Source organism: Seriola dumerili, unplaced genomic scaffold, assembly GCF_002260705.1.
Source record: "Seriola dumerili isolate Sdu_G_001 unplaced genomic scaffold, Sdu_1.0 BDQW01000002.1, whole genome shotgun sequence".
Classification (NCBI taxonomy): domain Eukaryota; kingdom Metazoa; phylum Chordata; class Actinopteri; order Carangiformes; family Carangidae; genus Seriola; species Seriola dumerili.
Window position 1 is genome coordinate 10266067 of NW_019174257.1, and position 12352 is coordinate 10278418.

The window sequence follows — 12352 nt, forward strand, 5'->3', positions numbered from 1 at the left end:
GATGCACACATTTTTAACCACACCACAGATTGGCTACCTAAGCCCCTGAAGCTATTTTTAGAGAGGTATTAATGAATAAAGAATACGCTTATAAAACACCCTTTTAATAAGTATATTCCTGGGGATGGTATCAATTTAAGAAAAGCTATGTAGTGATCTACAGTGTTATGACTTTAAAATTGCAGTTTATATATTGAAAGCACACCATTTAAACGAACATTAATGAAAAAGGTATGAATCTGAAGATAAAACATTACAAATACACATCAAGGCTAAAATAGAAGTAAAGAATAGAACAACTTTTACATACAATATTCACATTATTGGGAGGATTTTTTTTTTTTACATAATTTATCTGTCATATATCTTGCAATACAAACCTGTTGGGACAATCACTTTTCATGTGAATAGTTCACTTCTACTTGATTTTTTTTAAAAAATTTACTTAATTCATCTTTGATGTTGTAGAACGATTAATAGTCGTCAATACTGTATGTGTGAATGACACCAACAGATCTGAACCTCAAACATGTGCCAGTTTCCCCATGAAATAACCTCACCACAATGTCTACAACAATATTGTTGTTAAATGATTATTCCAGGTTATGGAAATAAACCTGAAGCCTATTTTAAGATGGAGTTTGCTTTGCATCACAAATGTCTGTATACACTTACTGGTTGTCCTTTGGGTCCTGGGTCACCTTTCCTGCCCTGGTCACCAGTAGCCCCCTGTATGCCATTGTTTCCTGAGGCTCCCCTGTCTCCCGGAAGGCCAGATTCACCCTGAACCAACAAAAGTCAGGAGTTAAAAATGTTAGTATAATTTTGAAAACTGCTCCTTCACCAGGGATGTTTTTGATTGGCCAGACAGACTGCAACAATGAATTAGATCACTATTATCGTTTTCACCTTCTGACCAGGAGGTCCTCTTTCTCCAGGTAGTCCAGGAAGTCCAACCTCTCCTCTGGGGCCTGGACGTCCAGCAAATCCCTCCAGTCCCACCAAGCCTCTCTGACCCTGTATATACACCACAGATGTTGTCAATGAAATTATATCAATGTCTAATAAAAATGTTAAATCAAGAGTATGGTTACATTTAAAAAGTTTTTTTTACTATGAAAAATATATAATAGTTTAATGAAATGTGAGACAAAAGATTGAAGTAAACTAGTTTTAAATGTACCCTGTAGAATTGTATAGAAAGCTTGTATCCTTAAGGCCGCTCAAAAATGGGCAAGTACAACATTGGCAAAGCAGATTTTGAAGATATTTTGGAACCTGTATTGTTTACATCGATATTTACAGCTAGCTACAGTGACTATACTCAAGTACTCCAGTAAGACAATAGGACTGAAAATAATCAGGGCAAGAAATCACGCAGATGGGAAAAAAACAACAACAAAAAAAGACAGGAAATAAAACCATAACAGACACAACAAGGAAGGTAATTTCAAAATAAAAACGCAGAGTCACTCAGAGGGGCAGATCATGAGAGTTGTCAACAGAGTAAAACATGCTAAAGCAGTAGCATGGTCCTTAACCAAGGAAAACAAAACACAAATCTCTGTGATGTGTATTTTGGAAAGCTGAAATTGTCATTTTAATATATGAGGTTAATTGCTTGATGATGAATGCCTGTGTATGCAGGGCACTGCTATGAAAAAAACAGCTCATCAATTAATTCATGAAATTATTATTGTTAATTGTTTTAATTTTAATTAAATGTTTCAATTTCAACGTTTATTTCAATAAATCCAAACACATTTCTAAATTTGTTGTACAGTCATAGCTGTAAACCACAGTACTCAAGTCCTCTGGCCTCTCCTGGTTATCATATTTCTGGACAGCGTATTCCTAAAGTGTACTCATTAAACTGACTGCATGTCACCGAGTTGCTTTCTAACACTGCAAACCACAGCGGTTTCCTGCTCCATCAGCAGTGTGGTGAGACAGAGGGGAACGACTGATATTAGAATAACAGACTGAGTGGGTCGCTGCCTCACACATGGCTTCTGTTCCTCGATCACGGTGAGGAGACTGGATAAGTCAGGGACCAGGTTGGAATTACACCGCTGTAGGTTTACTGGGTCAACCCCCAACCTGCAGGTGCTGGAAAGCTCCTGCCTAAGAAAAAGCCACTGTCTATCAGCTTAAGGTCACTCAGACTTAATTAAAACTGATCCATCAAACCATCTCTCTCTCTCTCACACACGCACACATGCACCACACACACATACATTTAGGGGGCACAGAGTTGGACAGAAGCCCAAAAAGAGGCACAGAATTATATTATTAGTATTTATCAGAACTGTTTTTGAGCTTTGATCAGGGTCCCCAAATGTGTAGCAGCGCCCCTGCATGTATGCAGTTCCTACCTTCTTCCATGCTGACATGACACTGCTACTGAGTTTCCTGATGTTATCAAATGTAGATGTGTCTTCTTTTGAGTGGCTGACCCAAAAACAGGAGTCTCCAAGAATAGCAACTGTCTGCTATTTTGGTGTTCTGGTAAATGTTAATGCTGGTGAAGCTTTGTTTACAGAGGATGACCTCTACTGCATTTCCTTCCTTTTGCTCAAAACTATTACACAATTGCAATAACGCAGAAAAGTTCCAAACCTATGATTTTTAAAAAGTCCAAAAAATCCTACTGGCAATGTGAACAGGAATGAATATGCAGCAGATAATATGGTTAACGATGAATAAGAAGATAATTGACAATCATTATGGGAATAATGACTAACAAAGACATGAGAATGAGAACTGCTCCCATCTCCAAAAACATCACATACAAGAAAAGGACATAAAGTATTACGTTTAAATTTAAAATCAGTGTAGTTTTTTAATTGATTTCAGTATTTTGTGTGATTTAAGTGCCGTGGAGTTATGGGACTCACTCTTCCAGTGAGAATCCATCAGTTCAAGTGAAAAACTTACAATGGCCAAAATTACACTTACTAGACCTTTACACAAAAGAATGTAAATGAAAGCCAGACAGAAAGGACTTTGTCCTTTTCAGCCAAGAGTTACAAAGCAGAGACATCCATGGATGAAATCTCAAATCACTCTGGCTGAACACTTATTTTACATAAACCCACTGTGTCACAACCAGAAGAAGCCAATCAAATCAAACAAAGCATTTAATGATTAGTCAATCTAAACCACACGTCTCAGTCTTAAAAACAACAGACAGTAAGACAACCGTAACATCTCAAGGAAACCATTGGGCACTCAGATGCAATCAAATAAAAGAAGTGAGGGTAGTGAAGGCTATACTGTTGTATAACTAAACAAAGATCAAGTTGTCTGCAACTTCATTTCACCTCTGCTATTCGGACTGCTGATTGTCTTCAGTGGATCACACTGAACTTGCTCCAAGACTCCACTTGCTGTAGTGGAGCATAGGCGGGCCATTTAGCAAAGAGTACAGCTAAGAAAATTCAGTTATGAAAGTAAATCTTCTGATTCCTTCTGTGACCAACATTTATGGGGCTGAATAAGAATATTATCATCTCTGTCGTGACTGACACTAGTGGAAGATATAAATGAGCTTTGCCTTTTATATATTTAACAAATATATGGCTGGCAATCAAATCAACCAACTTGGTACTTAAGGTGCTATATGCAAGTTTTCTCTGCTGCCAAACGTGGCTTCTTGCTGGGAGAAGGTGGTGGCGGTGGTGAAAATGGTTGCTTGCCAAGAGCTTCAGCCATCGCTGTGTCTACAAGACAAGAGGTTAGAATGAAGAAGTAGCGTGGCCCAGAGGTCGTCTCTGGGCAGTGCTGCTTCTTCATCCTCTCATGCTGAACTGAGGGCAGACTGGACGCTACAGTGAGTCACTATCACAAAGTAGTATTACGAGACGGAACAGGGATAACTCATGAAGCGTGATCAGGAAAAAAGGAACATGAGGCCCACATTGCTCTCAGAGCACACTAACATTGTAGGGACTCCACAAAACGTTCTGGAAATAGATATATATATTCTGCAGAAAAACAATATGAATAAACATAGTTGTGGGAACAAAGATCCAATTCCACGCACAGATTTCTCTTGTAACATCCATTTATAATACAGTGACATTTCCATTATTTAGATAGTATGGAGAACATAATACAGGCTCCAGCTGCAGGATGTAAAAATGGTAGGGAAGGAGGGGTTTGATTTAAGTGCTGATAACAGTAAAAAAGATATGTATATCTCTGTCTAATGGTAAGAAAAAATACAGTAAAAGAAAGGGAATCATTTGATTTATGTGCTCCTGACCTCCTTTATATTGGTTATTCCTTTGCAATAAATCATTCAATTTGGTACATCATCAAAACTACATCCAAATATATTCAGATATACTTTTGTGTCTGTATCATAATGTTGTTAATTACCTGACGTCCTTGTTTTCCTGTTAGTCCTGGTAAACCAGTCAGTCCTGGGAGACCATCCAACCCTTGGTAACCATTCATTCCCATAAGTCCAGGTAAACCAATTGGCCCCTGGAAAATGACAGTGTCACTCAGACTCGATCTCAGCCCAAGGGGGAATTTACAGACTCACCATAAGTGTATATCACTATTCTTACTATCAGAACAGATTTCAATACCCTAATTCTTCCTCTGAAGTCTCCAATACAGATTAAAGAAGGCATTCCAGCAGACCTCAACCAAAAATATTTGCCAGCTTATATTATCACTATTGCCCTCTCTAGTTTTTATATGCATGTAGTGGTAACCAAATTGTAACCAAATACTCTTAATTGAACTACTGCTGCTGTTTCTCTCTGAGCTATGGATTTAGTTGAGATGATGTGATACTCACTTCAATGCCAGGAGCGCCACTCAGCCCCCTTGCTCCTTTCTTTCCTGCTGAGCCCTGGATAAAGACACGCATGAAGAATAAAACATACATAAACATTCACAAAAACACACAAGGTTATACATCTCACTCACCTCTCATTGAAGAGCAGAAATTTTAAAGACCATGTCTCATATGAGCCTCATGAAGAACCAAGTGGAAACTTCCTGGATTAAGTTTTTAATAATAGTACATGCCACAATATATTATCATCCTTAATGACACAAACTTTAGAAACTTTTATTTATGTTGCATTTTTCAAAAAGACAAACAAGCTTCCAACAAAAATAATTGCAAAATACATAGAAAACTCTTGTCTATCCTTTGAAACGATCCCTTTACTTCTAATAGTTTCTCTCATCGCCCTCATACAGTAAGTTATGTATGTACATTCCTAGAGTGATATCCCTCAAGGAATGCTTTACCAAAGCAGATCATTTGAAACAGGAATACAGCAGACCCTAAACGTTTCCAGTGTTTCCTGGCACTGTTTTGTTATTGATGTTTTTTAAACTGATGGGTCTATATGTTGCACGTGAAGGTATTGCTCAAACTCAGTTAAAGCTCAAGCCAAGATGAATAAATCAACTGAAATACTGCCATAGTATTTGAACTGGTTATATAATCACTCTTGCATACAAGCTGTTTCACATGTGGAAGAAAGTCAGCGATATCTGGAAACCTGTGAATACTTCACTATTCAAAAAGCTATGTGGAACTTGATTAAGGAGGCTCAAAGTTGTTTCACAGGGGAAATGGAAGTTATGTAATCAGAAGGCCTCTGACAAGGTTGAGGACTCAAAATAACGACAGCTATGAAAGCAAAAACCGTCAGTTCAGGAAAGTCTGTTTTACCAAAAGATATCTGATTTCAGGCCAAGGGCTCAAATTTTGGGATGCAAGGTACTTAATAATCAAAGAGCAGAAGCAAAGGATCTTTGATAAACATCAATATGAAAAGTGGTGTGTGATAGGAGTCGAATCATGCATTCAGGGTAATCATGAAAATTTTCTGTATTTCTGTAGTTGCTTTGTAAATTCTGTAGTTTAAAGCCAATTTCTGCCACCTGGTCTCTGATACAGCAAAAAAATGTTGTACTAGCATGCTCATCTAGTGACGGGAGAAAAATTAAAAAGGTGCTTTTGCCAAAGTCTGTGGTTGGTCTTATTCTGGCAGCAAACAGATTTTTCAGGTACAAACCCAGCCCAACCAAACCCAACCCTGCTGACAGTGGCTGAACAAGGCTATGTTAATAGATTTACTGGTTTTGTTAAGAGTAAAACCCCTATTTAATAGAAAAAGAGCAGCCAGGTAGTAGAAACATTTTGATCCTGGAACCATCCATCTTATTTGCAGGGAGGAGACAAAGCTTATCACACTCTTTACCCTTTGATTTGCCCACTGAGGTGATATGCATGGACTCACCAGAGCTCCTGTCTCTCCTTTTGGGCCTGGTTCTCCAGGGAGGCCTGGTGATCCCTGAACATAGCAACAAAAAAACAATAATACTAAGACGTTACATGAATCCACACACTGTATGATGAACTGTTGAAACATTGCCTTTAAAATGGTTCGATTTTTTAGAAAAGCAACATACACGCAGTGGGGTTTGGTGACAAACTTGTCAAATTAGATTATCTATCTTCTTATCTACAGTGCTTCTTGATATGGGTCTGTACATTTTGGACACTCCCTGTGCCAACCTCAGGCCAAAATGTCTTAGCACGCAGGGTAGCTCATGAGCAGAACAAAACATATTTACATAATTAGCCTTACTACTGGTAAGGCCACGAAGAAAGGACAGTAGTCAGTATGTGTTTTTGTCCTTTCCAACAGTTTCAATCTTCTTACATCACTGTTTATAGTTAGTGTACCCCACCATGGCTACAAAAACCACTGGCGATTATGATGATAGGAAAATTGTTAAAAACGATATGATGTATGTATGTGTATACATATATATATATATACATACACTGTGCATTAGTAATCACTTTTGAGAAGATATACACTTTATCTGTCAAGAATAAATCACATTGTCACAATCATTTCATGGAAAGAGGTAAAAAATATTTTATTCCAACTTTATGAGCAACAGTGTATATACACTATATGGACAAAAGTATTGGGCCACCTACACATTACACCTACTGGAGCTTTTGTGACATCCCATTCTAAATTCATAGGCATTAATATGGAGTCGGTCCCCCCTTTGCAGCTACAACAGCTTCCACTCTTCTGGGAAGGCTTTCTACAAGATTTTGGAGTGTGTCTGTGGGAATGGCTCGCAATCTCCGTTCTAGTTCATCCCAAAGGTGTTCGATGGGGTTGAGGTCAGGGCTCTGTGCGGGCCAGTCAAGTTCTTCCACACCAAACTCACCCAACCATGCCTTTATGGACCTTGCTTTGTTCACTGGGGCACAGTCATGCTGGAACAGAAAAGGGCCTTCCCCAAACTGTTCCCACAAAGGTGGAAGCATAGAATTGTCCAAAATGTCTTGGTAAGTTGAAGCGTTAAGATTTCCCTTAACTGGAACCTAGGCCAGTTAAGGGGCCTAGGCCAACCCCTGAGAAAATCAACCCCATAGCATTATCCCTCCTCCGCCAAACTTTACAGTTGGCACAATGCAGTCAGGCAGGTAATGTTCTCCCGGCATTCGCCAAACCCAGACTCGCCCATCAGACTGCCAGATAGACAAGCGTGATTTGTCACTCCATAATACATGTTTCCACTGCTCCAGAGTCCAGTGGCGGCGTGCTTTACACCACTCCATCCCACGATTGGCATTGTGCTTGGTGATGTAAGGCTTGCATGCAGCTGCTCGGCCATGGAAACCCATGCCATGAAGCTCCTGGCGCACAGTTTTTGTGCTGATGTTAATGCCTGAGGAGGTTTGGAACTCTGCAGTTATTGAGTCAGCAGTTGGTGACTTTTACGCACTATGGACCTCAGCACTCAGCGACGCCGCTCTGTAACTTTACGTGGTCTGCCACTTCAGTTGCTGTGGTTCCTAAATGCTTCCGCTTTGCAATAATACCACTCACAGTTGATCGTGGAATATATAGGAGGGAAGAAATCTCACAAACTGACTTGTTGCAACGGTGGCATCGTATTACAATACCGCGCTTGAATTCAGTGAGCTCTTTAGAACAACCCATTTTTTCACAAATGTTTGTAAAGGCAGACTGCATGGCTAGGTGCTTGATTTTATACACCTGTGGCAATGGGACTGAATGAAACACCTGAATTCAATGATTAAGAGGTGTGGCCCAATACTTTTGTCCATATAGTGTATAAATAGATAGATAGATAGATAGATAGATAGATAGATAGATAGATAGATAGATAGATAGATAGATACTATAGATAGATATAGGACTATTACTATATATTCTGGTTACTGTACTATAGATATTTACTGACTTACCGGTGGGCCTTGTGGTCCAACAGTCCCACGAGATCCAATGGTACCAAAATGGCCCTGAAACACAATTTTGGTATATTTTGATATACAAATTTCTCAATCCTCATACCGTAAAGGAATGTGCTCACTTACAAGCTCCACAGCATCAAAACAATATATGATAGTTTCTAATGTATGTTCTTCATGTATTTATACTATTAAAACATACCACAGGAGGCTCTTACCAAACAGGATCTATAACTTCTGCACTCAGATAGATTGCATTGGAAGCCAAGAGTGACCTATTAGGGCATTTATCAAAGTCTGGGGAATCATGACACAACTGCCAAACTAAATGGTAGTTTTTATGACAATGAACCTGACTGGAAAATGGAAATGGGTCAAACAGTTTGTACCATAGTATGAGATATAGTACTTATTGACTGAAATGTGTCCTAGGCACAATGTATTAAAAGTACTTTTTCTGTCATCCAGCACACAAGAAGGATGCTTAAAAAGTCATTCACTCTACATTAGGGAAATGTGAGTAAGGTCTTGAGAGGTTCTGGCAGGATTTAACTATTTGAAAAAGGATGCTTGGAGACCCTGAGTTGTGGTAACTTTTTTGTCAAACTTCTTATATCAACAGGAAAAAATGACAACTAAACAGTATATTGCTGTGATCAGAAAAGTCAATTTCTTGTTGTATTTGCCTGTTCAAAATGTTGTAACTGCACACCACATTTGTAGATGCTGTCAAAGCCTAACATAAACACCAAATGGTCAAATCAGAGTAACACATATTCCGCCTTGTTTGCACTGTGTGTGCGTGCATGTGCGTGTGTGCGTGCATGCATGCATATGTGTGTGTGTGCGCAAAGAATCCTGTGTCTGTAAGGCATGAAGTGACAAAAACACCAGATTATTCCTGGGAAATAGGTAATCCTTTCCAACATGTGTGGTCTGCCCTTATCTGAACAGAGCAGGCTTTCAAAATAGCACCAAAAGAGTATGAACAACAATCATACAGACAAGCACCCTGAGTGGTGACTGTGTGGTATGTCTGATGTTGATTTAATGGTTTTGTCTACCTGATACCCTTCATCCCCTGGCTCTCCACGCTCTCCTCGTTCTCCTGGGGGCCCCTGTGTAGACACAGATGCACACAAATGAACGCACATACTGTATACGCATGCCTTAATTTATATCCACAAAGCTTCAATTGAGCTGGGCAGCTACCTAAAGACACAGTTACTTCTCAGGCTAACACAGATGAAACGTATTCTATAGATGAACTCTGAGTCTGGATCTTTACTGGAATCAAATGGAAAGGCGTAGGTTCACCTTGAACCTTTTCAGCCAGTCTTGGTCAGGACTGCATCGAGACAGAGTCTACAATTGTGTTGCTAATGCTGTGCACTGCGATACTGTGCCAACTTGGTCATCCAATACTATTCATATGGCAGGTTGCTATCTATACCTTTGTAGACATCCAGTAACTGTGATTGTTCATGCAATGTAAGCCTGTCTCAGTGGTCATGTACAGTGCTGGGAATGTGTCTCAATGTGCATAAGATGGCACTGTATAACTGTGAACTTACACTATTTTATTATGGATCAGTTAAAGAACACAAACCAAGTTAATCTTAAACTTTACCCTGATGTGTAAAAACCCTTGTTAAACATTTTCTGTAAATGCTCAGCCTGCAGTGAATAGAAAAGATCTGAGTCACACTGATTGATAATCGGGGTTCATATGCATGACAGATTTAAAAACACAAACACTGATACATTATTGTCAATCCGGTAGGACAAAGAGAGAGTACTTGGTGCTAAAATCAGGAGCTGATCGGGATTAACTTGTACTTCCAGTGTCAATCTGGTGTTTAAGCAGCTTGGACCTGAACAGAGCGAGGAGTGTTAGGGACAAGAAAGGAGAGTTTAAAGGAAAGCAAGACCTACTGGTTCACCTAAGGGCCCTGGTGGTCCTGGGGTCTTATTGTCCTCGCCTGGGTAACCCTGGAATGTAACAAACAAATACACAATCACACATGCATACATGCAGACAAAAGATTTTGCAACCACATGGCCAATAGAAGCACTTATAAACCATAAACCATCCAAATCAAAGTACTAAAATAATTAAATTTCTAACATTACTTATCATTTTACCTTTTCGCCTTTAGGCCCTGGTGGTCCAATGGGCCCAGGCTTGCCAGGGTGACCCTAAAAAAAAAAGAAAGCTGATTATTGTATTCAACAAAGCCACCATACTTCTACTGGCTACAGCATGTTTCTCTGGGAAACATGAGTTCCACTATGAGGGCTGTCAGCATATTAATCAGAGCTGCTGATATAAATACAGTTCCTTTTAAGGAAGCTCTTACATTCTGTCACTTAAGGATTTAGGTTTTGGCATAGACTCAGAAATCACTCAGCAACCAGAGTGAAGTGTGAAGGAGTCTGAGAACATTTATACACAAGCACATACACATTCACAAAAACGGACAAAATGAACTTGAGGTGCCCTTTTCAAGTTATGCAACCTAAACCCAGTATTATTGGCATTGATCAGGCTGTGGTGTTGCCTGGAAAAATGAGCCTGTAGACTTCATCGTGTTCACCTCTTGTCTTTGCTCTGGTATTTATTTGTGTAATACTTTTAAAGGATTTTTTCCCTGCTATTTTCTTTTATTTGAATAATTAATGGTGAAGAGTAATGGGGAATATAAGAATGGCAGGGATGATGTGTAATGTTCTCCACCAGACTCAAACTCTGGATGTCTCCAGCTCATGCTAGGCTTGGAGCACAAAGCTACCAGGGGAGGTGAGTTAGCTAGATTGAAATTACTTTCAACAGCTATGTGGACTTGAGATCTGTATCTGAAGGATTTATGAAGTTCCTCAAGGCAGGATTACATTTGAGGGATAATCCAAGAATAGCTCTTTTTTACTTCAACCCATGTTCTTGATTTTAGGGGAATCTGGGTTTGTCTACACAGAGTTATGTGGATAGCTCAGAAATCCTACTAAGATAAGTAAGATAGGCCCCCAGTGAATGTAAGCATAGTGAGATGTGCTGAGCCAATACTCAGATTAGTCTATTTTCTGACCACAAACAACCACAGGTAGGAAAAACTCACTGTGTATCCTGCCAGTCCGGGTTGGCCTTCTATTCCCATGACTCCAGGCCGACCCTGGATGCAATGCAGAAAATCAACACAAAATAAGACTCTGAATCGGTTCTAATGCTGTTTGTTTTGCTTTTTTTCTTTGGTTCTGCTAAATATAACCTTGGCCTCAAACAGACACACATGCAAACTGAATCCTGTGACTAGAGTTGTTTTATGATGGGGATATAAATCTTTTCCCCACAGCTATCACAACATGGTCTTAGTGGTTGTGCTGAGAAGGGAGCTGCTTTTCTCTATAAAGAAGAAAAGAATGGATGCCTTCCTCTTGGCTCCTGTCTTTTCTTACTCTCAGGCATTTTATACTTAGTTTTAACACTCAAGAAAAAGATCAGATATAACTTTTTATCATAATGGGAACTGGGGAGTGCCTAACTGGAATTTAGAAAATGGAGATTTGTTAATGTAACACAAAACAAAACAAATATTAAAAAATTTAATTATTAAGTATATTACATAAACTGCATTTCCAAAAGTGCTCTCCTTAATTACTGAAACACAATGTTAAAAACAATCACTTTTCTCTGTGTTTCAAAGTTTCAGATTCAAAGACAGGGATGGGTAAGAGGAAGAATGGGAACTAACTGGTGTGCCTCGAGTTCCCCTGGCACCTTTCAGCCCCGGCTCGCCTGGCTGGCCAATGTCCCCTCGTGTGCCAGTCTCACCAGCAAGACCTGGAGGACCTCTCTCTCCCTGAAAAGATACAAAACGTCATTGGGGGTGAGAAACAGCAACACTGAAAAAAGCCAGTATGGCAACCATCCTTTAAGTGGAAAGTCAGTACTCAGCCCCCCTTTGGCAGCAGAAAGAATCTATTCTGTTGAATTTTCCTTTAGCAAGAAAACAAATTCATACCATGCTATTTGTCTTTAATGCTGCTTCCAATTACTTGTTTTTTTCCTCTGAA

General features: G+C 39.4%; 1 long non-coding RNA gene across 1 annotated transcript; it reads right to left on the minus strand.

Moving 5' to 3' along the window:
* Positions 1 to 10444: 10444 nt before the first annotated feature.
* Positions 10445 to 12099, minus strand: LOC111221719. The gene is made up of 3 exons (XR_002665112.1): positions 12031 to 12099; positions 11398 to 11451; positions 10445 to 10480 (listed from the first exon to the last, which is right to left on the minus strand). It is a non-coding gene; the product is annotated as an uncharacterized LOC111221719 (long non-coding RNA).
* Positions 12100 to 12352: the final 253 nt, after the last annotated feature.